Source organism: Scyliorhinus canicula, chromosome 8, assembly GCF_902713615.1.
Source record: "Scyliorhinus canicula chromosome 8, sScyCan1.1, whole genome shotgun sequence".
Taxonomy (NCBI): Eukaryota; Metazoa; Chordata; class Chondrichthyes; order Carcharhiniformes; family Scyliorhinidae; genus Scyliorhinus; species Scyliorhinus canicula.
The window spans coordinates 121288574-121315343 of NC_052153.1; positions in this window are offsets into that span (position 1 = coordinate 121288574).

Genomic DNA, 26770 nt, shown 5'->3' on the forward strand with positions numbered 1-26770 from the left:
CACAGCAATAGTCAGAGGTATTCTCCATTGTGCTGGCAGAGCACCCATGTCCGTGGGTTTCCTGGTTTCCTGGTGGCGTGGGGTGGCCGCAATGGGAAATCCCATTGGCAGGTGGCAGGAAAGGAGAATTCTGGTGAGGATGTGCCGCCGAGGAACATGGCGGAAAGGAAGAGCCAATGTTTGCGCAGTGCCGACACCACTTTGGACATGAAATGGCATGGGTCACACTGAAAACTTACTGACACTACCAAATTCTGTGGCTTCTGTGCCTATTGTTCTATTTATACGGCAAAAATAAGAAAAGAATAATTTTCCACCTCAAGACCAGAAATTCCTCCCGAGGTGAACAGACCCTTAAATGGTGCATTACTTTTTCTGTCCTACCCGTGACGATTTCCACAGCAGTTGGATCTAGAAAATTTACCCCTTGCGTCTGGTTTAAAAATTACTTAAATTGTAGCTATTTGGAAATTATTGTCAAGATTATTTTGTGCAGACATTCCTGGTCTGGCTCGTAATAACTGGAGTTTAATTCCATGTATGTCAATATGTTACAGCTGGGATAAGTTTGGTTAATGTGAACTTGCAGTTATTATCAGTGAGCATGTTTTCTATTGCTAACACCTAAGGAAGTTGGCATTGAGACAAACAAAAAACTGGGAACAAAAAGCACTAACAGCATTAACAGAAGTTTACTACCAGTCTGTGTTTTCTGACCTATAGGGGAGAAAAAAAACCTTGTTAACACCACAATTCTGTCATGCTGGCTGCTTACTAAAGTCCATTAAAACTTAGTTAATGAGTCTTATTATTGAGTGGTGCTGTTTTCTGTTCTTGGTAATATATCTGGTACTGGCGCCTGGGGCTCATGAACTGAGTTGGATTTGTTGTACGATCTGGATCGGTAAACATGCTGCATGCTGCTGATAACAGATTGGGGAAAACTCTTTATAGAACATTCACAGCCATCTATGCTGACGACTTCCAGGGTGCGCAGGCTATTAAATTGCTAATGGAGACCACAATGTAAAAAGGCTGAGGCTGCCTAATAAAGATGTTTATTGATCAGTAACTTTCCCTGAACAACAAACTTTGCACAGTCATCAGTAACACTGCTCTTCCCTTGGCAGTCAAGGTAATTGTAGCTATAGATGTTTGTGTCAGGCAGTTTCCAGACCCTGACAAGGAATGTGCTATATTGAGTCATTAAATGAGCACTATCTGGCAATGTCCATTGGTACATCAGCTTTAGTGTGGGGTAGCATCTGCAGTTCTTGAAGGTATAATAATAATACATTTTATTGTCACAAGTAGACTGGCATTAACACTGCAATGAAGTTACTGTGGAAATCCCCTGGTCACCACATTCCGGCGCCTGTTCGGGTACACGGAGAGAGAATTCAGAATGTCCAAACTACTTAACAGCACGTCTTTCAGGACTTGTGGGAGGAAACTAGAGCACCCGGAGGACACCCATCAGACACAGGGAGAACACGCAGACTCCACAAAGAGAGTGACCTAAGCCGGGAATCGAACCTGGGTCCCTGGCGCTGTGAAGCCACAGGGCGCGATTCTCCCAGAGAGGGAGAAATCGTAAGGCTGGTGTCAAATCCGGGCGGGTTTGACACCAGCCTCCCCCTCCCCGACCGGGAACCGATTCTGGTCCCCGGTCGGGGCTAGCATGCCGCCGCCGTAAACTCCGGCATCGCGGGCTTAACGAATTTCGTTAAGCCCGCTTGCCAGAGTTTGCGCCGGCTGACGCGTCACATGACGTCAGCCGCGCATGCGCGGATTGGAAGACTCCAACCCGCGCATGTGCGGATGACGTCATCGCGCATTTGCGCGAAACCCGCGCATGTGCGGGCCGGGATGCCCCTCAGCCGCCCCGCGAAGTGATACAGCAGGGCGGCGGAAGGACAAAGAGTGCGCGGGTATCGGACCCGCTGCCCGCGATCGGTGCCCACCGATCGCGGGCCCATGGCACCCTTGGCACGGCCATGGTACTGCCGTGCCAATCGGTGCCATGGTTTAAAATCGGGACTTTACGGCCGTTTTATACGAACGGCCAGACCAGGTGTGTTTGCCGTTCGTAAAAACAGCCGTAAAGGGCTTGGAACTCGGCCCATCGGCCAGCTGAGAATCGCTGCTGGCCGTAAAAAACGGCGGCAGCGATTCGTATCGGGAGTCGGGCGTGGGGGGGGGGGAGAATAGCGGGAGGGCGTCAGACTAGCGTGGCCGTAAAATTTTACGAACCCCGCTATTCTCCACACCGTCGTGAGTGCGGAGAATTGCGCCCACAGTGTTAACCACAATGTAGAAAGATACCAATTACCTTATAGATTTCCTTGGAGTTTGATGAATATTCAATATTCATGGTTGAACTTTTCCTGGTCTCTGACCCACCTCCCTGCCTGTTCCTCATATCCCTTTAACCCGTTTTTTAAAATCAGAAACATATCTATCTCCTTCTTCAAACCATTTGTTGATACTTAGGTACCATCCACCATGCTTTGTTACATTTAGAACAACATGAATGTCAGACTTGTGGAAGTAGCATATAGTTCCCAAGTTAAATACATACATGTCAATGCTTACTTCACTGAAAATAATCAAGATTCATTAGAAATCAGGAAATGTTGGAAATGTTTATTACATTTCTAACTTTTCCCAGCTCGGATGGAAGATCATCGACCTGAAATGTTATCTCTGTACAGTGTCTCCCTCCACAGAGGCTGCAGACCTGCCGAATATTTCAAGAATTTTCTGCCTAATTTTATATTTCCGGCATCTGTAGTTTTTTTACTCTTGTTTAAGATAAATTTATTTTGCACCAACCATCATTACCCAGCTCTTCAAATTATGAGTGATGATGACACCGCGCACAAACTGCAGAGAAGAGCTTAGCTCCAGTATGATAAGACACTGATGAGGCTTGAACCCGCAGTGCTGATCAAGCACATTCTTTGGCATGATGAAGCAGCTCAAAGTAATCTCACCAGTTTGCAACTACCACTCAGGTCCTGAATATGGCAACTGAAACAGTGCAGCGCTTAATTTACATTTCGTCTTTTCTGCTTCCTGCCCAGAAGCCAGTGGACAGCCTGGCAAGCAGAAGGGAGGATTGGTGGGGAGAGGAGGGCTAAAGTCGAAAAGGCTGAAGTGAAGGAAAGATGGCCGATGTTTGAAGCTAAGGAGGGGCTGAAGGCTTCCATGAGGTGCCTGAGGCTGCTCTCATTCTCTTCCTGGCCCTAGGCGGGTCAGCCACCTTGGGAAGCCCTTCTGTTTCACTGCCGTGCACCCAGAGCCCTGAAAACCTATGCAGCACCAGTTAATTTTAAATAGGATTCCCAATTGCACTGTAAAGGCCCAATTTAAATATATGCCAATAAGCATCTCACCTTTCCAGTGAGGCATTTGGATAGCCTTTATATAGCCTTTATATTTTCTGTCATAAAGAGCGCATGCATAGTGCAATGGGGTCAGCTTCCGATTTCACATTTTAACATTCCCCATCCCTCTGATTCTCCCACATCCATTATGGTGGTGAGGGCTGAGGCCCTTCGAGCCTGCTCCGCCATTCAATCAAATCGTGGCTGATCGCTTTCTGGTCTCAAATCCACCTCTCTGCCTGTTCCCATATCCCTTTAATCATTTTTAAAAATCAGAAATATATCTACCTTCTTCTTGAAACCATTAATGACTCAGATTCCACCGCACTATGGGCAGTGAGTTCCACAAATTCAGCACCTTCTGCGAGAACTAGTTCCTCCTCATCTCAGTTTTAAATCAACCGCCTCTCAACCTATATCTGTGACCTCTCATTCTAGGTTGCCCCATAAAGGGGAACATTTGGTATACGTTTACTCAATTCCTCTTAGTACTTTATACACCTCGACCAGATCCCCTCCCATCCTTCTAAACCCCAGCGAGTATAAGCCCAAACTATTCAATCTCTCGTCAACCTTTCATTGCCGGAATCAATCTAAACTGCCTCCAATGCCATAACATCCTTCTCCAAATCAGGAGATGAAAACTGGACACAATACTCCAGATGTGGTCTGACCAACACCCTATACAATTGCAGCAACACTTCTCTGCTTTTATACTCCAGTCCTTTTGCAATAAACACTAACATTCCATTGGTCTTTTTAATTACATGCTGCACCTGCAGACCGATTTTCTGCGATTCATGAACAAAGACACCCAGATCGCTCTGCCCAGACGCATTTTCAATTTACACTTTCCATTCAGATAATAATTTGCCTTACCATTTTTTGGCCAAAATGGAAACCTCACACTTATCCACATTAAACTCCACCTGACAAATCTCCTAGCCTGTCTCTATCTATCTGTAAACACTTTGGGCGGAATTTAACGGAAACATTTGTAAATTAATTTGTGCTTGGTTATGCAATGAGTTTTGTCAGCTCCGCCGGTGTGTTCCCCACCGCTACCAAACAACATTTATTCACTTTTCTGAGCCCTGGGGAATTTCTCTCTGGTTTAGTCCACACATTGAATTTTTTTTTCAGCACTGGGAGCTGAACATCAAGATTGGTGCCCAGATTCTAAGTGAACTTGTGGGCCCCCCACTCATGGGCAATGAACCCCCCCCCCCCCCCCACCACACACACACACACACACATGGGCATTACCCGACATACCCCCAACTGAGGACACCCGGCTTTGGCCTCTCCCTCCAGGACCCCCACCTGTCACGTTCCAACCTCCCAGAAACCTCTACCTACCAGCCCTAGACCCCCCTCACCACTCATACCCCCCCCACCCTTGTGTTGCTCATTCTGGGTGAGTGTGCTTTACACTCAATTTGGCTCTGTTTTGTTCCTTAGCTCTAGAGTCGCCAGGTATCATTAAGATACCGCCACAAGTTTCAAGTTCAAGTTCAGACCAATAACTCCATACACCAATTAGTAAGTTCAAACAAGACACGTTTATTATAATACAGTTATCTACTAATTGTGCACATAAAACTACAAGACTAGGCTAATCCTACCACTAACAGGCCAATACTTATCTGGAATAAGGGAACTGCCGGATCAGGGAACAACGGCCTCTTGCTTTGTCCTGGATCCGCAGGCTTCCAGTCGGTGTGGACTAAAGGGGTCAGGAGTGTCTCCTCTCGTAGCGTGCATTGTATGACACTTACTTGATGGCGGCTGCTGACCAGGCCTCCCCTTCTCAAGGTCTTCTGCTGCAACGGTGGTCAAGGAGAGCGCTGGCTAAGAGGAGCTGGTCAAGAGAGCGAGCTGGGGTCGGGGTCTCTGTCTTATACCTCTCCCAGGGTCTCGCGCCAACCTGGGCGGACCCTCTATACACTCGCAATCGATTGGGTCTCTTCCCAATCGATTGATTTGAATTTCCCCAATAACGGGGCAGTCCCTCGATCACTGGGTGGTTCTTGGGGCTTATTGTTTTGGACTTCTCTTGGCGCCGAGAAGTCTGGCCTTCTATTCAATGTAGCGATTTGAGTTAACTTGTTTCCATTGTACCTGGGAATCACCGGTTATCGCCTCATTAGTATGCTAACTTGTTTTTTTCACAGGGCTGTCTGGTTTCTGCAGCAGTCAGAATACACAAGCGCTTTTGCAAGTTGCTTGCTTTTGCAACATGTCCATTTTCCCTGCATTCTTTGTAATCTTCCATTTTGTGTTGGGCAGTGGCCACCCCAGGTGGCTACACTTGGTTCATGGGCATGGCCTGCCTGGGCCCTGACCCTTGGCAGTGCCACCCTTGCACCTGGGCACCTTTGCACTGCCATCTTGGCTCCTGCCAGTTTGGCAGTGCCACCCCAGTACCTTGGCAGTGCCAGGGTGGCAATGCCAAGATGCAAACTAGGCAGTGTCAAGGTGCCCGGTTGCGGGTCATGGTGCCAGCCTGCCCTGTCCCTGAACACCAAGGGAATGCCAATGACCGGGGTGCCGTTCCACCTGGTCCACGTTTGTGGACTAATCTATCTTTAATTCCATCAGTTCATTCAATACCGTCTCCCAGGAGATGGTTATTGCACAAAGTTCCTCTGCATTAACTGCAGTTTTTGGAAAAAAAATTATTATGCTCTACCATGAAGACAAAAGCAAAATATTAGTTCAGTGCATCCGCCATCTCTGTGTTCCCCATTATTACCTCACCAGTGTGGTTCTCTAAAGTACCAACATTTACATACATAGATACATAGAACATAAGAACATAAGAGCATAAGAACTAGGAACCAGGAGCAGGCCATCTGGCCCCTCGAGCCTGCTCCGCAATTCAATGAGATCATGGCTGATCTTTTGTGGACTCAGCTCCACTTTCCGGCCTGAACACCATAACCCTTAATTAATCCCTTTATTCTTCACAAAACTATCTATCTTTATCTTAAAAACATTGAATGAAGGAGCCTCAACTGCTTCACTGGGCAAGGAATTCCATAGATTCACAACCCTTTGGGTGAAGAAGTTCCTCCTAAACTCAGTTGTAAATCTACTTCCCCTTATTTTGAGGCTATACCCCCTAGTTCTGCTTTCACACCCGCCAGTGGAAACAACCTGCCTACATCTATTCTATCTATTCCCTTCATAATTTTATATGTTTCCATAAGATCCCCCCTCATCCTTCTAAATTGCAACGAGTACAGTCCAAGTCGACTCAACCTCTCCTTGTAATCCAACCCCTTCAGCTCTGGGATTAACCTAGTGAATCTCCTCTGCACACCCTCCAGTGCCAGTACATCCTTTCTCAGGTAACGAGACCAAAGCTGAACACAATACTCCAGGTGTGACCTCACTAACACCTTATACAATTGCAACATAACCTCCCTAGTCTTAAACTCCATCCCTCTAGCAATGAAGGACAAAATTCCATTTGCCTTCTTAATCACCTGTTGCACCTGTAAACCAACTTTTTGCGGCTCATGCACCAGCACACCCAGGTCTCTCTGCACAGCAGCATTCTTTAATATTTTATCATTTAAATAATAATCCCATTTGCTGTTATTCCTACCAAAATGGATAACCTCACATTTGTAAACATTGTATTCCATCTGCCAGACCCTAGCCCATTCACTTAACCTATCCAAATCCCTCTGAAGACTTCCAGTATCCTCTGCACTTTTTGCTTTACCACTCACCTTGGTGTCGTCTGCAAACTTGGACACATTGCCCTTGGTCCCCAACTCCAAATCATCTATGTAAATTGTGAACAATTGTGGGCCCGACACGGATCCCTGAGGGACACCACTAGCTACTGATTACCAACCAGAGAAACACCCATTAATCCCCATTCTTTGCTTTCTATTAATTAACTAATCCTCTATCCATGCTACTACTTTACCCTGAATGCCATGCATCTTTATCTTATGCAGCAACCTTTTGTGTGGCACCTTGTCAAAGGCTTATTGGAAATCCAGATATACCACATCCATTGGCTCCCCGTTATCTACCGCTCTGGTTATGTCCTCAGAAAATTCCACTAAATAAGTTAGGCACGACCTGCCTTTTATGAACCCATGCTGCGTCTGCCCAATGGGACAATTTCCATCCAGATGCCTCGCTATTTCTTCTTTGATGATAGATTCCAGCATCTTCCCTACTACCGAAGTTAAGCTCACTGGCCTATAATTACCCGCTTTCTGCCTACCTCCTTTTTTAAACAGTGGTGTCACGTTTGCTAATTTCCAATCCACCGGGACCACCCCAGAGTCTAGTGAATTTTGGTAAATTATCACTAGTGCATTTGCAATTTCCCTAGCCATCTCTTTTAGCACTCTGGGATGCATTCCATCAGGGCCAGGAGACTTGTCTACCTTTAGCCCCATTAGCTTGCCCATCACTACCTCCTTAGTGATAGCAATCATCTCAAGGTCCTCATCTGTCATAGCCTCATTTCTATCAATCACTGGCATGTTATTTGTGTCTTCCACTGTGAAAACCGACCCAAAAAACCTGTTCAGTTCCTCAGCCATTTCCTCATCTCCCATTATTAAATCTCCCTTCTCATCCTCGAAAGGACCAATATTTACCTTAGCCACTCTTTTTTGTTTTGTATATTTGTAGAAACATACAGTGCAGAAGGAGACCATTCAGCCCATCGAGTCTGCACCGACCCATTTAAGCCCTCACTTTCACCCTATCCCCATAACCCAATAACCCCTCCTAACCTTTTTGGACACTAAAGGCAATTTAACATGGCCAATCCACCTAACCTGCAAGTCTTTGGACTGTGGGAGACCGGAGCACGTAGAGGAAACCCACTCAGACACGGGGAGAACGTGCAGACTCTGCACAGACATGAAATGAAAATTGCTATTGTCACAAGTAGGCTTCAAATGAAGTTACTGTAACAGTGACCCAGTTGGGCATCGAACCTGGGACCCTGGCACTGTGAAGCCACAGAGCAAGCCACGTGTGCAACCGTGCTGCCCTTATTTACATTAGCTATTCTCTTCCTCTTTATATACTATAGAAGCTTTTGGTGTTTACGTTTTCTGATAGTTTCCTTTCGTAGTTCATCTTTGCTCTTTTGGTTTTAATTTTAGTAGCCTTTTGCTGACCCCTAAAGTTCTCTCAATCCTCCAGCCTGCTACTCACTTTTGCAGTATGGTATGTCCTAGTTTTTGCCTTTATGTCCTCTTTGACTTCCTTGTTTAGCCGTGGAACATGTTTATCCCTTTTACAATTCCTCTGCCTCTCAGGAATTGAGAAATATTTAAAATCTCCCTGAACATCCATCCATTGTCCTACCCTTTATTTCTTGTGCCCAGACTACTTGGGCCAACTCTTTCCTCAGGCCTGTATAATTAGCTCTGCCCAACGCATGGTATTCTGTCTTCCCCCATTCAATCTGAATTTAAAATTCTCGCATGCAAGATTGCACATACTGATGCGTTGAGCCGTCTTCCACTGCAGACCGAGTCCGCAAACCCCCTACAGTGCGCAAGGTGGTCGCTGTCCTGAATTTAATGGACTCCTTGCATCATGTATTCGTGGCTGGACGCAACAGACCCCATCCTTGCCAAGGTGCGGAATCTGGTGCTATACGGTGGCCAGCATCAGCGGCTACCAGGTGAATTGAAGGCTTTCACCTCAAAGTTCTGAGAGCTGACGGTAGAAGACTGTATTCTCCTGTGATGGACGAGTTTGTTGTTGTGGCGAAGGGGCAGGAAATCGTGTACAAGGATCTTCATAATGGGCACCCCAAGAGTGTCCAAAATGGAGATGTTGACGAGAAATAATGGGCGCGATTCTCTGCACTCACACCGGTTCGGAGAATAGAGGGCCGCGCAAATTTTCACGGCGTCGCTGATGCGACGCCCTCCCGCTAATCTCCGAACCCCGCACAAACTACACGTCGGCATTCCCGGCAAAGGCCTCGAACGCGCCCCCGACACGACCAGAATCGCTACTTATTGGCCCCCCGTTATTCTCCGTCATCACGCACTGTTTTCACGCCGGCCAACACACTTGCTTTTCAAGTTCGTCAACCAGTCGTGCTGGCTGACGAGAGCTTCGAGGAGGTGAGCGAACCGCTCAGCGCACCGCTGGAGTCTGGCCACAACAGGGAAGGCATCCCCGAGACCGGGAGGGGGGTCCAGCGCGGGGGGGAGTGGGGGAGACGGAGGTGGGAGTGGGGGAGACGGAGGGGGGAGTGGGGGAGACTGAGGGGGGAGTGGGGGAGACTGAGGGGGGAGTGGGGGAGACTGAGGGGGGAGTGGGAGACTGAGGGGGGGAGTGGGAGTGGGGGGGGTAGGGAGAGAGTGAGCGAGTGACCCGTCCAACGCCGGTTACCAAATGTCTGCCACCATGCCATGGCGTGCTGGTCACGAGGACACGGCCGCTGGTTGCCCTGTGGCTTATGGACACAGGCCACTGACGCACCGGTGAAGAGGACGTAGTTAACTGCCCGTTAGATGCAGAAAGTGACCTGGGGTTCGGCTGCCCACGTGTCAGCAGCGCGACCAGGCCACCGGGACACACTGGTATCCCGTGGCAGGCGGCTGCAAAGCGTCGACCAACCTCCGTCTAACATGTCCCGTTTCTCTGCTCCCCCACCACCCTTCTGTAGGTTAGCACAATGTCTGCGAACAGAACGGCTATGTTCTGCGCAGTGGTTGGGGCCAATGCACAGCATTTGGAGATGGAGCAGCATCCACAGCCACAACCCACAGTGGATGCAGGGCCAGCTGCAGCAGCAGAGGGAAGGGCCGAGGAGTTGCCAGTCGTCGAGCAGCATGGGGGGGAGGAGGAGGAGGGGGAGGAGGAGAGCGCGAGGGTGCAGCCACGGCACCAGAGGCGACGACCAAGGCCGAGGGTGTACCGTGCCCGGATCTCTTTCCTAACAATGACGGACATCACCTGCAGGAGGAGACTCCGGCTGAGTAGGCGGACGGTGATACATATCTGTCACCTCGTGGCGCACCTCGCCCCACGTGGAACGGGGGGAGGACACGCGATCCCGGTTGCCATCAAGGTGACGGTCGCTCTTAACTTCTATGCGACCGGCTCCTTCCAGTCTCCGAGCGGGGACCTCTCCGGGATCTCCCAGTCATTGGTCCACAGGTGTATCCGGGATGTGACCGACGCCCTCTATGCCATCGCGGACCGCTACATCACCTTTCCCGGGTGTCCAGCGCGGGAAGTCAAGACTTACGCGAGCAAGTCAAGACTTACGAGCTCGTGGATTTGCCAGCGTGGCCGGGATACCGATGGTGCAGGGGGCAATCGATTGTGTTCACGTCCCCATGCGCCCGCCTGCAGGGGACAGGGAGGTGTTCACAAACAGAAGGGGGACATACTCCATGAATATCCAGGTGGTATGCGACCCCCACATGAGGATCATGAACGTCTGTGCAAGGTTACCAGGGAGTGTGCATGACTCCTACATACTGGCGCAGTCGTACATACCTGCGATGTTTGAGGGGCGTCCCCCCCCCCGGCTGAGGGGCTGGTTGCTAGGCGACAGGGGCTATCTGCTGAGGTCTTGGCTGATGACGCCTTACGGAGGCCTCAGACCAATGCGGAAACACGATACAATGAAGCCCATGCAGCAACCAGGGGTGTGGTGGAGCACTGCCTTGGCCTCCTGAAGATGAGATTCAGGTGCCTGGACCGCTCCGGAGGGGCCCTGCAGTACCAGCCCGACAGGGTCGCTCGCGTTGTTGTGGTCTGCTGTGCGCTGCACAACATCGCGATGCAGAGGAGAGATGACCTGCTGCAGGAGGCGGAGGCAGAAGCCAGTGGCAGTGGTGCCAGCACAGAGGAGGAGGAGGAGGAGGAGGAGGAGAGGGAGGAGGAGGAGGAGGAGGAGGCTGGCGGAGTGGCGGGCGCAGCACGCAGACACGATCCAGGTGCTGGTGATGTCCAGGAGGCGGCACGACGGACCCGGCGAGGACGGCGGGCACGCGACGCCTTGGTGGCAGCACGGTTCACGCGTCGCATGCAACGTTCCAGCTGAACACCAAACCACCACCTGCATCGCTAGTCGTGCAGAGGGTCAACACACAACTGCCACCACCACAGCCGCCCCCCCCCCCACCCCCTCTCAGTGTACACTGCTCCACTTAGACATCACCCATACCACTGGGTCCAGACGGTATGGTTCAACATTGATGGCTGTGTCAGCGGGTGTGATCAGTGCCATGTGGAATGATGACAGCCCGCTCTGCGAAGAGCTGTGAGCTCAGAATCGTTAGAGAGAGTCTGACCCACGGCAATAGCTGAACCATCCACCTTGGTGGCCGCTGAGATCGTCACGGACACTCCATCACGTGCCCGCGTGGGCTAGATGTGGGAGGGGGTGGGGGGGAAGAGACTGCACACCCGGCACCGAAGTTTCACCGCTCGTCAACCCCAGCGACACTCGGTCACCATCACGAATCCTGTGGCTGTGGAACAATCACACGGTATTACAAGTAAGGTGGAACAGTGCGTTTAATGTGAACAAACATTTACAGGTGCCCTAGCCCCTACAACTAAACTGTGCCCTTCACCCGTGCCAACTTACTCAGTGTCTCTCTTTGTTGCCTTATGGGCCCTACCACTACGTCTAAGTGATTCCCCAGATGATAGAGCAGAAGTGGAGGAGGATTGCTGCGAATCGCCCCCTTCGACTTGTTTCTCCTTCGGCAAGCGTTTCCTGGGGCGACCCGGCCTTGATGGGCCAGGCTGCTCTGCGGGCGTCTCGGGTGATGTTGTGCCACCCTGCTCTGCCTGCTGCCCACCCAATGCACCAGGGATGGGACGGGGGGAGGCCGAGAATTCCGGGACGTCCCGTGATGGAGTTAATGGGACGGGCCCCGAAACCTCCTCCTCCCTCGGGGAGCCCGGTGGGCCCCGGGCCTCACTTTGGGACAGAGGTGCGAGCGGGGAGGTGCCCCGTCGCGCCACCAACACCTGGCGCTGCCAGTCCTGGAGGCCTGCAACGGTATCCACCAGGGTCCGAAGGTTTGCTGAGACCAGGGAGTTAGACATTCTCGCCAGGGACTGTGCGACCTCAACCTGTGAGTGCACGACGCCATCCAGCACGTGTGTCAGGCGGTTGATGCTCTCCGCGACTGACTGCTGCGATTGGGCCATGACCTGCTGAGACTCGGCCAAGGCCCGCAGGGCGCCGGCAATGTCGTTTTGGCTCTGGCGCATTGCTGCCTGTGAGAGGGCAACCCTGTCCAGGGCGAAGAATGACGCCTGCACGTGAAGCCCAACATCTTGCATAACCTGACCCATGGCCGAAACCGTTTCACCCATTGCCTCCACCGCGGATGCCACCCGTGCGGTGTCGACCTGGGTTGCTGCCATGAGCGGCACCACTCCCTGCTCATGGACGCAGTTCGACTCCTCTAACAGCGTCTGCAGAGTCTGGAAGACAGCCCTCATCCCGTCATAGTGTCCCTGGGTTTCTTGATGCATCGGCTGTGCGGGTGGGTTGAGAAAGTCCAGGAACTCTGAAAACGTCTGGGAGCCAGCTGCATGCTGGGCCTGTCCTGGCCTCCGCCAGTCCAGGCCCTCGGCTGCTCCGACCTCCACCTGCTGTACCTGCTCAGCCGTGATGTGCGACCCAGACTGTGACCCAGGAGCCTCATCACTAAATAGGCCAGCCGGGGTGAGTGTCTCTGGGATGGTGGATGGTGTGGGAGAAAGCTGTGCCGCAATCTCGAGGTCGTCTTGGGTGGACGCCTCCTCAATGTCATCGGCCCGCTGAGAGGCCGCAGGGCGTTCGCAGGCCATTTCTTTATCTAGCGGTGTCGCCGCCCTCTGGGCGTGCTGCTCCACAGATTCTGTGGGGGAGGATGGGACTCCCCGCTGATCGGGCACCCTCTGGCGTGCGGCCCCGGGTGAGGTGGGGGCAGATGCCTGTGTCCGCCTGGAGCATCACGTCCTAGGGAAGAGAATGAAATGGGTTATTTAGAGACGCTCGGCCGGGCGCTGGACGGTCCCAGTGGGCAGAGTGTGAAGGGACAGAGGATGGGGGAGGTGTCCCAGTGGGCAGGGTGTGAAGGGACAGAGGATGGGGGAGGTGTCCCAGTGGGCAGAGTGTGAAGGTACAGAGGATGGGGGATGTATCCCAGTGGGCAGGGTGTGTGATGGGACAGAGGATGGGGGAGGTGTCCAAGTGGGCAGGGTGTGTGAAGGGACAGAGGATGGGGGAGGTGTCCAAGTGGGCAGGGTGTGTGAAGGGACAGAGGATGGGGGAGGTATCCCAGTGGGCAGGGTGTGTGAAGGGACAGAGGATGGGGGAGGGGGGGGGTGTTTGTCATGCAGGGTTGTCTCGCTTGTTGCAGCTCCGCCAACCTCGCATTGCGCGATCTCCCGAGTAGCAGATCCGCCAACAAGGTCCAGGGCCCTCTGCTCAAAAGTGGTGAGGGGCCGCAGGATGGGCGAACCCCCTCCCGTCTTGTTCCGCTCACGGGTGTTGTGAGCGGTCTTGTCCTGTTGGGGGAGAGGGCATAGGTAGATCATTACAATACGGCAGGTATCAGCAGTCCGTTCAGATACTGGCACAGTTTGGGGGTCAAGTTGTAATAAGACGATTGCATCTCTCTACGGGGGCCAGAGCGCTGGGTCTGTGACAGCTTTGTGAACCACCCTCAACTCACTCTGCCACAATCCCCCTCCACCCCCCGTGCCAGGGGGGGGAGGTGGGTGATTAAGTAAAGAGGGGGAAGGATGGTTGTGACCCGGGGGCACCCTCTTGGCACTTACCCTGGCAGCCCTGGTGAGGTCGTGCATCTTCTTCCGACACTGGTCAGCTGAACGAGGGTTCTGCCCCACAGCACTGACGGCAGCAGCAACCTCACGCCAGGCCTGGCGCACCGTGCTGGCAGGGTGGCGATGCCCTCTACACGGGCAGATGATGCCCCTCCTCTGCTCGATGGAATCGAGCAGCATCTCCACATCAGCCTCCACGATTCGAGGGGCTGCCCTCCTCAGCTCCGACATCCTGGCTTAGTTTCTGTGCTCGCCCGCACGGCATCGGGCGGCATCACGTGGGCGTGCTCGTAGCGTCGCCGCGTTCTGGCGTCATCGTGCACGTGATTGACGGGGCCCCGTTCCTAGCCCATTTCCCGGACGTGAATACCTCGGGAAATGGGTCGTGTCGGGCCGTCGCAAAACTCGGCCGTTTTCACGGCCAACTTCGCGATTTTCCACGGGTGCGGAGAATCTCGCCCAATGTCTGGTGGCTGGGTTTGGACGCGGATATAGAGACTTTCTTTTTACAAATTTAAAGTACCCAATTCTTTTTTTTCCAATTAAGGGGCAATTTACCATTGCCAATCCACCTATCCTGCACATCTTTCTTGGGCTGTGGGAGTGAGACCCACGCAGACATGGGGAGAATGTACAAAATCCACATGGACGGTAACCCGGGGCCGGGACTGAACCCAGGTCCTCGGCGTTGTGAGGCAGCAGTGCTAACCCACTGTGCAACCGTGCCGTTCCTGACACTGATATAGAGAAATTAGAAGCAGAAGGAGCCCATTCGGCCCTTCGATCCTGCTCCGCCGTACATTATGATTATGGCAGATCATCAAGTTCAATACACATATCCCATCTACACTCCATATCCCTTGATTTGTTTAACCGCAAGAGGTATTTCCTTCTTGAAATTACTCAATGTTTTGGCCTCAACTATTTTCTGTGGTAGCGAATTCTACAGATACACCACTCTCTGGGTGAAGAAATTTCTCGTCATCTCAGTCCTAAAAGGTTTACCCTTATCCTCAAACTGTCGCCCAGTTTTGGACTCCCCCACCATCGGGAATCGACCCTGTCTAATCCTGTTAGAATTTTATATATTTCTATGAGATCCCCTCTCTCTTCTGAACTCCAATGAATATAATCAACCGACTTAGTCTCTCCTCATATGACAGTCTCGCCATTCCAGGAATCAGCCTGGTAAACCTTTAATGCACTCCCTCCATAGCAAGAACATCCTTCCTCAGATAAGGACACCAAAACTGCACACAATACTCAACAGTGCTCCATCTGTCAAAAGCACCACAGGTTCCGTGAGATGGCACCCATACACCCTTGGGAGTGGCCAGAGTGCCCTTGGGTGTGAGTATGCGCTGATTTTGAGTTTATGCTGATTTCGCTGGTCCATTCCTGGGTTCGATGTTTCTTGCCCTGGTGGACGCCCACTCCAAGTGGCTGGAGGTCCACAAGCTGGCAACGATCACCTCCCAGGCGACTGACGAGCAGTTGCGTATTTATTTTTAAACCAATAAATGCCTGAGGTGCTTGTAACAGACAATGGGACCTATTTCATGAGTGAAGAATTTGCCGCTTTCATGAAGGGCAATGGGATTCAGTATGTCGGCACTTTTCCATACCACCCGGCATCAAATGGCTTGGCAGAGAGGACCGTGCCGATGGTTAAGCGGGGCCTAAAGGCTCAATTTTTTTTGTTCTCGCACAGGACCAAATCGCAGGCAGTAACTGGGGTAGCCCCAGCTGAGATGCTCATGGGCCATTGGTTTCATACCTGACTTAGTTTGCTTCTCCCAGATATCAGAGCAAACTTGCACCATAATTGGGAGTTGCAACGAGCTGCAACCGGTTCATCATCGACCTCTCCGACACCTCACACCTAACGATGTGGTGTTCATTCAGAACTTCACCGACAGTGCTTGCTGGCTCTCTGGGATTGTCAAAGCCAAATGGGACCAGTCTGTTACCAAATTCGGGTCCAGGGGCAGCTGATGGGATGACAGTTTGATCATATTCGCTCGCGGAGGTTGGTCCTTCATAAGTTTCCTCGGAAGAATCTGTCTTGTATCCTCCAATTCAATTGTTGAACTAGCCTGCTGTGAACCATCAAGTCTGTGTCGACACCGACATGCCCAATGTTGTATCTTTGGATTCAGGCATGGAGACATAGACGTCTGAGGTCTCGGACGTACATTCAACACTTCAGCCTCCTCCTGTTGATCATCCACCAAAGAATTCCCGCTGCAAATGATGTTCCTCTTCAACGTATACACCACTGATCCAGTGCAACAGGGCTCGATATTTTACTGGAACAGATTCCGCCTGCTCCTCCTTCTCCTCCTCATCGGCTATCAAGGACTTTGTGGGGGATGAATGTCATACCCTGCACGGGACTTACGAGGTGGGAATGATTATCTTCCCCATGGTTCTGGCGGAATATGAGCTCCACCGCTGAGGGGTGGGGGAACTCCATTTGGCTGTGTATTAAAAGGTCGGCCTGTGAAGCTCTGACCAAGCAGAGGCCCGGCAGGGATCTACCAGGAATTGTATATAATGTAACTGTAAATAAACCTTGGTTCTTTATTCTTACTGGTGTGGACTCCTCATGTCCTTATTAAACAGGCCAATTGTCAAATTGGAATTTTCCAGTCAGCATGCAGGCCCCTTGCTCTGTGGGCAGCTTCCTGATGGCAAATCATTTGCTGGGCTCCTCAGAACAGACTGAGATTTGTTACACATCCTGGTAGAACAGAGAAGGTCATTGACCTCTCTCTGACGCTGCAACCAAATTCTCTGGCTGACCCCACAGTGCTGCGTTATTCTGTTTCCTCTGTCTAGGCTTGCTTGGTCATCGGGGAAATTTCCTTGTTTTGTCCCAGAGGAAGAGGACCACATTTTGGCCCTGCAGCGACATGCTGGGAGGGACGATTTAAGCATGGGACCACCTAGGTTCTGGCTTCCACATGCCCGCAAGAAGGCCCAGCTGCATTCTGACTGGCTGGATCAGTCACAGCTGCTTGTCTGTGGCTGATGGTGGGTTCTTTGATTGCAGAGGGAGTGTGAGGCTGACATGGGGGACACAGGCTGAGGAGAGGCTACAGGCTGAGGAGGGAGCAGTCTCCTGTAGAAGATGTGTGGTGTCAGACTTCTGCTCAGAGACTGCAGGCTTTCTGGAGGGTAACGTTTTATTCAGACCTTGGTTGCTGATGAACCTTTAAACATGTCACCAGCACCTTTCTCTGCCACAGAATGTAAAGTCGGCTGCAACCCTGCGGACGCCCTTAATTGGCCAGTGAGCGATCGCTCCATGAATGGAGGTCAGAGTTAAGGGCTTTCGCCACCCACTCCTGGTTCTGCCTCCGCAATGCTGCCATTGCACAAAAGAACTGTCCTATAATTATCTATAATGTATTGGTTAACATAATATCAAGGTAGTAAGGATTTAAAGTGAGAATGCATAAGCATTGAGTATTTTTAAGTGTTGTAACTACTGGTTGACTGTATAGTTAATGTTGACAGGCTATGCTTGACCTCTTGTCAGCTAAACCGGTTTGCGTGAGCTGTAAAACAAATTTATAAAACCTACCATGTTTAATCATTCAGGATTTGTGGTTGACAGAAGTTTTCCATCAGCGTTACAGTGTTTCCATGTCACTTTTATTAAACTGTCATTTTACAAACTGGCTTTATTTCTGTACCTTTTCTGCTTTGTTAGTTTTAATGCTTTTCTCCATTTCTTTGATGACAGCACACGCATATTTTGTTATGGATGAGGCAACTGTATTGACAAGTGATTACTTTAACCACGTTGCACTGAATAACTGTATGTTCGCACATATAAAATGATCTGGCATACCATCAAAATGTTATATTGAATAACTAATCAAAAAAAACTTGTTTCTGGAAAATACGTTAAGAAATCAGTGTAATCTATACCATATATATCTCGGTTAAGCATTTTTTGACCAGAAACTTAGCTGGACCTACTACATCTACAGTGTGACTGCTGTGATAGAATCTCTTTATTTTTTGAGACAGATCCGAATTGAAAAGGGAAACCAGATAGGGAAATTGAGAAAGGAACACTGCTCAGACTGAAATTGACTGGAAAATTCAAATTTGACAATTGGCCTGTTTAATAAGGACATGAGGAGTCCACACCTAGTAAGAATAAAGAACCAAGGTTTATTTATAGTTGAAACAGGTTGAAATCATATAAAAAGGCACAGAACTGTCAGAGCTCAGTTGATGAAGATGATGATCACAGCGGTGCAGTGCAGGGAGGCTGAAAAAGTCAGGGACTAGGGGCTGGATTCTTTGATTTTGAAACTAAGTGCTGACGCCGCGTGAACCTTTCCGACAGGTGCAATGATTCACCTACTCCAAAGGGGCTAGCATGATCATCACATAAAACTCCACCTCTGCAAGTAGAACGCCACCGGATTCGCTGGTTCCGCGATTAGCACACAGCTGCAGCTGCACTGTAGCGATTCATCCCCCCACGCACACACTGTCGCAGCCGACATGGCTGGAAGGAGAGCAGCGCCGTGGTTCTGGGCCGCAGAGCTGGAGACCCTCCTGTACACCATGGAGGAGAGGATGATCCTGTACCCGGACCGGGAGGAAGGTCATCAGGCTCCGTCGTTCGCCGTGCCTGGGCGCAGGTGGCAGTCGCAGTCAACGCTGTTGGCAAAGTTGACCGGACTGCCATCCACTGCAAAAAGAAACTGCAAGAGCTCCTCGGGAAGCCAGGGTGAGCAGACAGCGCTTTGCCCCTGGCACCAACTCCCCTACCTCCCACACACATGTAACCTGGACCCCCTCCCCCAGGAGATGGCCAGACTCCCACCCTGCCCCACATGCCTGCACCCATGCCAGCTGCCATGGCTGCGTGCACTGGCCACTGATGCCCATCATCTACCGAACGCCTGGGCTGCATACGCCATACTGTCTAATAGTGTCGTTGTTTGTGTTTGTCCCTGCCCAGGAAAAGGCTGGACACAACCACCGTGAGCGGGAGAAGACGTGGTCGGCGGCCCGGAAGAGAAGAATGTCATTGATGCGGAGGTCGGCAACGGGTGAGGACGTGAGACCCCCTCCTGCCTAGTTGCGGATTGGCATGACACATGTGTGCAGGGCCGGCCCAAGGTACCGGCATCTCGGGCAGTCGCCCGGGGCGCCATGTGCTCGGGGGCGCCAGAGACTCGGGTCCCGCGCATGCACAGTTGGGCCGGTGCCAACCAGCGCATGCGCGGTGGCCGCCCTCCCCCAAGGCGGCCCCCTCCGCCGCCCCCCCCCCTCCGGCGCCCCCCCCCCCCTCCGGCGCCCCCCCCCCCCTCCGCCCCCCCCGCCACCCCCCCCCCCCTCCGGCCGCCCCCCCCCCTCCGGCCGCCCCCGCCCCTCCGTCCACCCCCCCCCCCGTCCGCCCCCGCCCCGCCCCGCCCCGCCCCCCCCCCTCAGCCCCGCCTGCCTTGGCCTCGCCCCCCACCCGCCCCGGCCCCCCCTGCCTCCGCCCCCCCCGCCTCGGCCCTGCCCCCACCCGCCTCGGCCCCCCCCCCCCCCCCCGAAGGGCGCTGAAGTTCAGCTTGCCCGGGGCGCCAGCAACCCTAGGGCCGGCGCTGCATGTGTGCCCCGCCACTTCCCTCACTCTCACCCTCCCACCCCCCTCATGAACCCATACCCCCTTCAGCCTCCCCCCCCATCCCCCATCCCCCTCACCCTCACGCCTCACCCACGTCCAGCTGTCTAACCATATATACCACCTTGTGTCTTACACGACCTGCCGGAGATGGGCCCGGTCCATCCAGATCCCCCAGCCCCCAGCTAGTGCCAGAGCTGGTGCCTCCGGGGTGGCAGGTCACCAACGGGGAGAGCAGCCTGAACACCAGCACTCTGCTCGAGACCCAGGATACCCCGGAGTTCAAGTCAGGGGAGGTCACAGACCTACATCCTCCACCATTACAGAGACTATCACCTTGGTTGGGCAAACTAGTGAAGAGGCTCCTGGGACAGAATCTGGTGCACACCAGTCCCGCAGGTGAAGGTAGGAGCAGCCGAGAGTCGGATGGTCGGATGGCGGCCCGGCCCCAGGAACCAGCTGGAGATCTCATTAAAGCAGACTCACAGAACTGGGGTGAAATTCTCCAACCCCAGCAGGGTCGGAGAATCGCCTGGGGGCGCCTAAAATCCCGCCCCCGCCGTGGCAGAGATTCTCCGCCACCCGGGAAGTGGCGGGGGCAGGAATCTCGCCCCGCCGATCGGAGAGGCCCTGCGGCGATTCTCCGGCCCGGATGGGCCGAAGTCCCGCCGCTGGGAGGCCTCTCCCGCCGCCGAGGTTTAAACCACCTCTGGAACGGCGGGATCAGCGGCGCGTGCAGGCCTCCGTGGTCCTGGGGGGGCGGGGGGGCGATCGAACCCCGGGGGGTGTCCCCACGGTAGCCTGGCCCGCGATCAGGGCCCCCCGCTCAGACTGCGGGCCAGTGCCCTGGCTGCACTCTTTCTCCTTCCGCGCCGTCACGGCCTCCGCCATGGCGGGAGCGGAAGAGAACCCCACATCGCGCATGCGCCGGCAGTGACGTCAGCGGCCAGCTGCCGCTGACGTCACTGCCGGCACATGCGCGGACCGGCGAAAGCCTTTCGGCCAGCCCCCACCGGGGGCGCCGGTTTTTTGCGCCAGTCTTCTGGTGGCAACCGCTCCGGCGCGGGGCTGGCCCCCAAAGGTGGGGAGAATTCCCCACCTTTGGGGAGGCGCGACCCCTGAGTGGTTGGCGCCACTCCCCTACTCCGGGACCCTCCGTCACGCCGGGTAGGGGACAATGCCGCCCCTGATCTGGCACAGAAAAGGCCATCCAGCCCATTGTGTCCGCACAGACTCTCCCAATGAGAATTATGCCATTCTCCTGCCTGTTTCCCGTAACCCTGCACATTGCTTCAAATCAAAAAATCATTTAATGCTCTGTTGAATGCTTTGATTGAACCTGCCTCTACTACACTTCCAGGCAGTGAACTTCAGGTTCGAACCACTTGTGTGTGAAAGATTTTTCTTCATAACGCATTTTCTTTTTTTACAGAACACTTTAAATCTGTGCCCTCTCATTCTCAATCCTTTTCCAAGCAGAAACAGTTTCTCCCCAGCTACTCTGTTCAACCACTCATAATTTTAATTTTGAATACATTTATCAATCTCCTCTTAGCCTTCTTCTCTCCAAGGAGAATAGTCCCAACTTCTCCAATCTATCCTCATGAAGAATGTTTCTCCTCCCTGGAACTATTCTTGGAAAACTCTTCTCAAATGCCTTCAAATCCATCCTAAAGTGTGGTGTCCAGAACTGTACAAAATACTCCAGCTGAGGTCTAACCAGTGAATAAAAAATTTCAGTGCAACCTTCTTGCTCTTGTACTCTATGCCACTATTATTAAAGCCTCGGATGCTGTATGCTTCAGAAACTCCATCTGTCCTGCCACCGTTGATGACTTATACACATATATACCTGGGTCAGACTGACCCTGCACACCCTTTAGAATTGTACCTCTGATTTTATATTGGGAGGGATTCTCCACCCAGCAATGCCAGAATCGCGAATCGTGATCAGGCGGAGAATCAGCTGTCAGACGAAAAACAAGGTCGGCACAGGCGTCAACGTAGTGCCATGTTCCGGTCTCTCGATCGCGGTGTGGACATGTTCCAAACCTCACGCCAACATGGGCATGCAAAAGGTACAGTAGCATTCGTTAATATATCATTAACTGGTTTGACCCAATAGTCTCTTAGGAGAACTTCTTCACCCTAAGGGTTGTGAATCTATGGAATTCCCTGCCTAGAGAAGCAGTCATGGCTCCCTCATTAAATCTTTTCAAGATAAAGATAGATAGTTTTCTGAAGAATAAAGGAATAAAGGGTTAGGATGTTCAGGCGGGAAAGTGGAGCTGAGTCCACAAAAGATCAGCCGTAAACACATTGAATGGTGGAGCTGTCTCAAAGGGCCAGATGGCCTACTCCTGCTCCTAGTTCTTATATTCTCATGTCCCCGGCCTCCCACAGTGCTCCGCCTCTGCCTGCCAAAAGTGACGCTGGCACAGTTCACTGGTAGGATTGAAAAGCGGGGCCCGGGTGCCATGGCTGCTGTGGAAGAGAGGGGAGGTAAGAAAAGTTTCCAAAGGCGCAATGGTGAGCATACAGTTGTGCCACTGGTTGGGGAGACGTCTGCCAGGGCTGGGGGGAGTAGCAAGGGGCAACTGGGAGATGAGCCACGGGTTTGGGGTATCCCCCCTGGGATCGGGGTAGCCGGGCACAGACCGCCATAGCCGCAGTCTGCAAGGCAACCATCTGGCTGCACACTCCACTGACTGCCCACTGTGTCCCGTAAATGTGCAGAGCACCACCGGGCGTATGGGTGACCCCTGCAGGCCACCTCCCTAGGAACCCTCAGACTCCAGCCACCCCAGCAATGCGATGGGCCAGCGTGGCTAGTGGCCCACCAGGTGCTGGCATTCCTCAATGCACCCATACGAGGTGCTGTCCCACTACAGGGGGAACAGGGGGAGAGCAGAGTGCGCCCCGAACTGCGGACGCATGCACCGTGGCCATTGCCACCCACCCTAGAACATTGGCCCTCTCAGGACTGATGTCCCACCAGTGGCACTATTAGCTAGCCCGCCGGCAAGAACATCAGCCAGCACAAAGGCCCGCCTGCCAACTGCATCCCTGACCCCATCCATCTGCCCTCGAACAGGTAGGCACAACCTGTGCATCGCACACAGGACCCATGGCACTCTGCAGCTATGGTCCTAATAGGTGCCCACCCCCTGACCTAGCATCTTCCATGGGCCCTGCCCGCATGCATGGCATCAAGCATGGTGTCAGTCAGTGGCACACGGTAGCCCCCACCTACCCCACAACCAGCTGTCACAATGCTGGCAGGGTATCACAAGGCCCACCGAAGGAGGACACCCACAGTAGACCCCACAGGAGGGCACAGGACAGGGGCTGTTGAGCGTATAGCTGGTATGGGTATCCCTGCCAGCAGAGACAGGTGGCAGGGTTAGAAGCCCCCCAGTGCCGGGCACCGTGGGCTAGGCGTATGGTGCATACTGTCAGGGAGTAGGGCCATAGGCATTGGTTGGGATTTGGAGGGGAAGGGGACGTGCAGCAACCAGTGGCACCATCGAGCAGTTCATCAGCATTCGGAATTCTGGGAGCCTGCAGTAGAGCCCTAGGATGGTCTCCCACATCATGGTGGCCTGTTGCATCCTCCACAACATCGCACAGCAGAGGGGGGGCATGCTGAAGCTGGAGGAGGATGAACACCTGACCACATCCGATGAACAGGATGCAGAGGAGGGCCAAGATGGGCTGTGCATGGAGCACGGGCAGGCAGAGGAGTCTGCACAAGATGTGCGTCAGGACTACCACGCATGGGACAACCGAATCGCCTCCAGGTTCAGTAACTGGGCAGCCCAGCCATCGGCAGCCCAGCTAACCCATCCCACACATGCCCCCCTCCAACATGGCCACCTACCTCCTCCCCTGTCCCCCACCCCAGCAGCTACACCCTCTCTGAGCATCCCACCAGCTTCACCACAGGGTATTGGCCCTGGATTGGCAGTATGAACTGGTCTGGTATGGAGGATGATGATAATCGCATCGTTTGACAGAGTCTGCTCCTGCCCTGATGTCATGTTCCCTGTCCACCTGGGTAAAAAGGGAAGTTGAGAGAAAGCAGGGAATTATAGACCAATAAGCCTGAAATCAGTAGTGAGGAAAATTCAAGAATCCATTATCAAAGATGTTATAGCAGAGCACTTAGAAAACAGTGACAGGATCGGACAGAGTCAGCATGGATTTATGAGGGGCGAATCATGCTTGCCAAATCTACTGAATTTCTTCGAGGATGTAACTAGTAAAATCGATGGTGGGGAGCCAGTGGACGTGGTATATTTGGACTTTCAGAAGACTTTTGACAAAGCCTCGCAGAAAAGATTAGCGTATAAAATTTAACGCGCATGGGTTTGGGGTAGTATATTCAGATGGATAGAAAACTGGTTGGCAGTCAGGAAACAAAAAGTAGGAATTATTGGGTCTTTTTCAAACTGGCAGGCAGTGATGAGTGAGGTACTCCAGGGATCGGTGCTAGGACCTAAGCTATTCACAATATATGTCAATGATTAATAAGGGAATCAGGGGTTAAGGGGAGAAGGCGGGAGAATGGGGGTGAGAAAAATATCAGCCTTGATTGAATGGTGGAGCAGACTCGATGGGCCAAGTGGCCTAATTCTGCTCCTATATCTTATTGTCTTATGGCCTTATGATTTAGATCAGGGAACAAAATGTCACATCTCCAAATTTGCAGATGACACCAAGTTGGGTGGGAGGGTGAGCTTGTGTTGCCCGATCATGTATTTTCTTTTCTTTTCATGACTAAATGATCTGTTTGAGCTGCTCGCAGAAAAATACTGTACCTCAGTACACGTGACAATAAACAAATCCAATCCAATCCAATCCAATCCAATCTGGAAAAAGCGTATTAAAGAATTGAAGGATTACGAGAAAAGACTGGGGACTGGATTCTCCCTTCCGACGACACAGTGTTGACGCCGTTATAGAAACCGGAGAGTTTAATGACGGTGCCATCGGACCGCTAAGTGTAGTGATCCTCTGCCCTACAGGAGGCCAGCACAGCACTGGAGCGACTCACGCCGCTCCAGCTGCCGATACCGGCGTCAAACATGTGCCGCAGGTCTGCGCCTGCACGCTGCGAGCGGCGTGAACTCGTGCATGCGTGGTAGCTTCCTTCTCTGCGCCGTCCCCAACACAATATGGTGTAGGGCAACAGGGGCCGGCACGGAGTAAAAGAGGCCCCTACCAGGAGAGGCTGGCCCGCCGATCGGTAGGCCCCGATTGCGGGCCAGGCTACGGTGAAGGCCCCCCACCAGGTCAGACCACATGTGAACGGCACCGGCGGGACTCGGGTTTTCTTGGCGTCCACTCGGCCCATCCCAGACGGAGAATCGCCAGGGAGGCCGCGTAGAGCAGCCCTCGACCAGCGCCGCGCCAACTGCGCCGGCACCAATGGTGCTGATTTTCCGGTGACCGGAGAATTGGCGTCGGGACAGTATTGCGCGAATCACACCCGGACTGGCGATTCTCTGAACTGAGGCGGGCTGAGAGACTCCCACCCTTGTAGCCAACATTAAGTGCCTTTGAAGGCTGCTGTCCCACTGGTAACTACAATTGTCTCTTTAACTCAGAATACTTTGTTCACTCTTCCATAAATTCTTCTGAACCATACCTTGCTTTCTGTTCACATAACTCCAGACCTTTGGACACTTCTCTTCATTTCTCCAGTTTCCTTACGAGATGGAACATAGATTTCTGGCATCTGTTTTCTTACCCATCACTCCATTGTATGACTTTTCTTCCCACAGGCCGAAGAGAGATGTTCCCTCTTTTGCCTTCTGAAATCAACTGCTTCTAGCAGAGCTGTGTGAGCTGCCCCCTCTCTTACCTCCTATATCCAACTGAAATTAAGGGCATATTTCAGTCAGTGTGCATGGATTTGGGCATGCCGGGTGACTAGCAGGAAAGGCCAAAATTAGAGTTCACCCCGCCTGCTCCCAATGGCAAGTTCCGTATCTCACCCAAAAACGGCGAGACGTTCATCAATCCTAATTTGCATTCATTTCAATGTCATTAGCGAGATTGAAGTTGAAATGTAGTGGCCTCCCATAAATTAGCCGATTCCCCAGTGAGGAGTCACGCAGGCATCATCAGGTACACTTTGCAAAAATGGGAGGCTGGCCTATGACTACCAAGGGGAAGTGAGGAGGTGGGTAGTCCTGTTCCTATCCATTTACCAGTATGCAGCTCAAGGGCAGTGGAGATGCTTCCCAAGAGCTCGGGGGGGGGGGGGGGGGGGGGGGGGGGGCAGTGCTGTAGGGGTGGTTGGGATCAGAGGGTGTTGGGGCTGGTCAGGGGGCTGAGCATTCTGGGTCGGGGGTCACCCCTGGGCCATTGGCCAGCTGCATCCGTGAGGCCTTCAAGCCATCTTTAAATATTGTGGAGACCTATAACAGGGGCAACCACAGCTGCAGCCTGTCTGTCCAACCAAACTCTTTCAGGACAGAGCCCTGCCACAGCTTCTCTCTTGAAAGTCAAGTTCACCCTCTTGGACTGTGAGCAGCCTCCAGCTTCACAGCTGAAAGCTATCTCTAAGGGGGAATTAGCCTTCTTAGTTGTGAAGGCATTTCATTCTCCTGAACTCTCAAGTGCCTCCTCAAAGAAACAGGTGCCATGTCTGAGTGAATGATTAGTGGACTGCATGTCCTGCAACCTTTGATGCCTGAACAGTTTGCCTGAGGCTGCCCTTGCTGTGCTTATAGCAGCTGAGGAGAGCAGACGCCGAAGACAGCAGCAAGGTCAATGCAGGGGGCCGCCGCGCATCCTGAAGACCTGGCCGCCTATCAAGCTGAGGAGAGGGCCAGAAGGCGAGGCTAATGATGGGCCAAGATGTACAGGAATTGTTGGTCCTTCTGACGGACAGCAACTCCAGGAGCATCAGCACCACAGA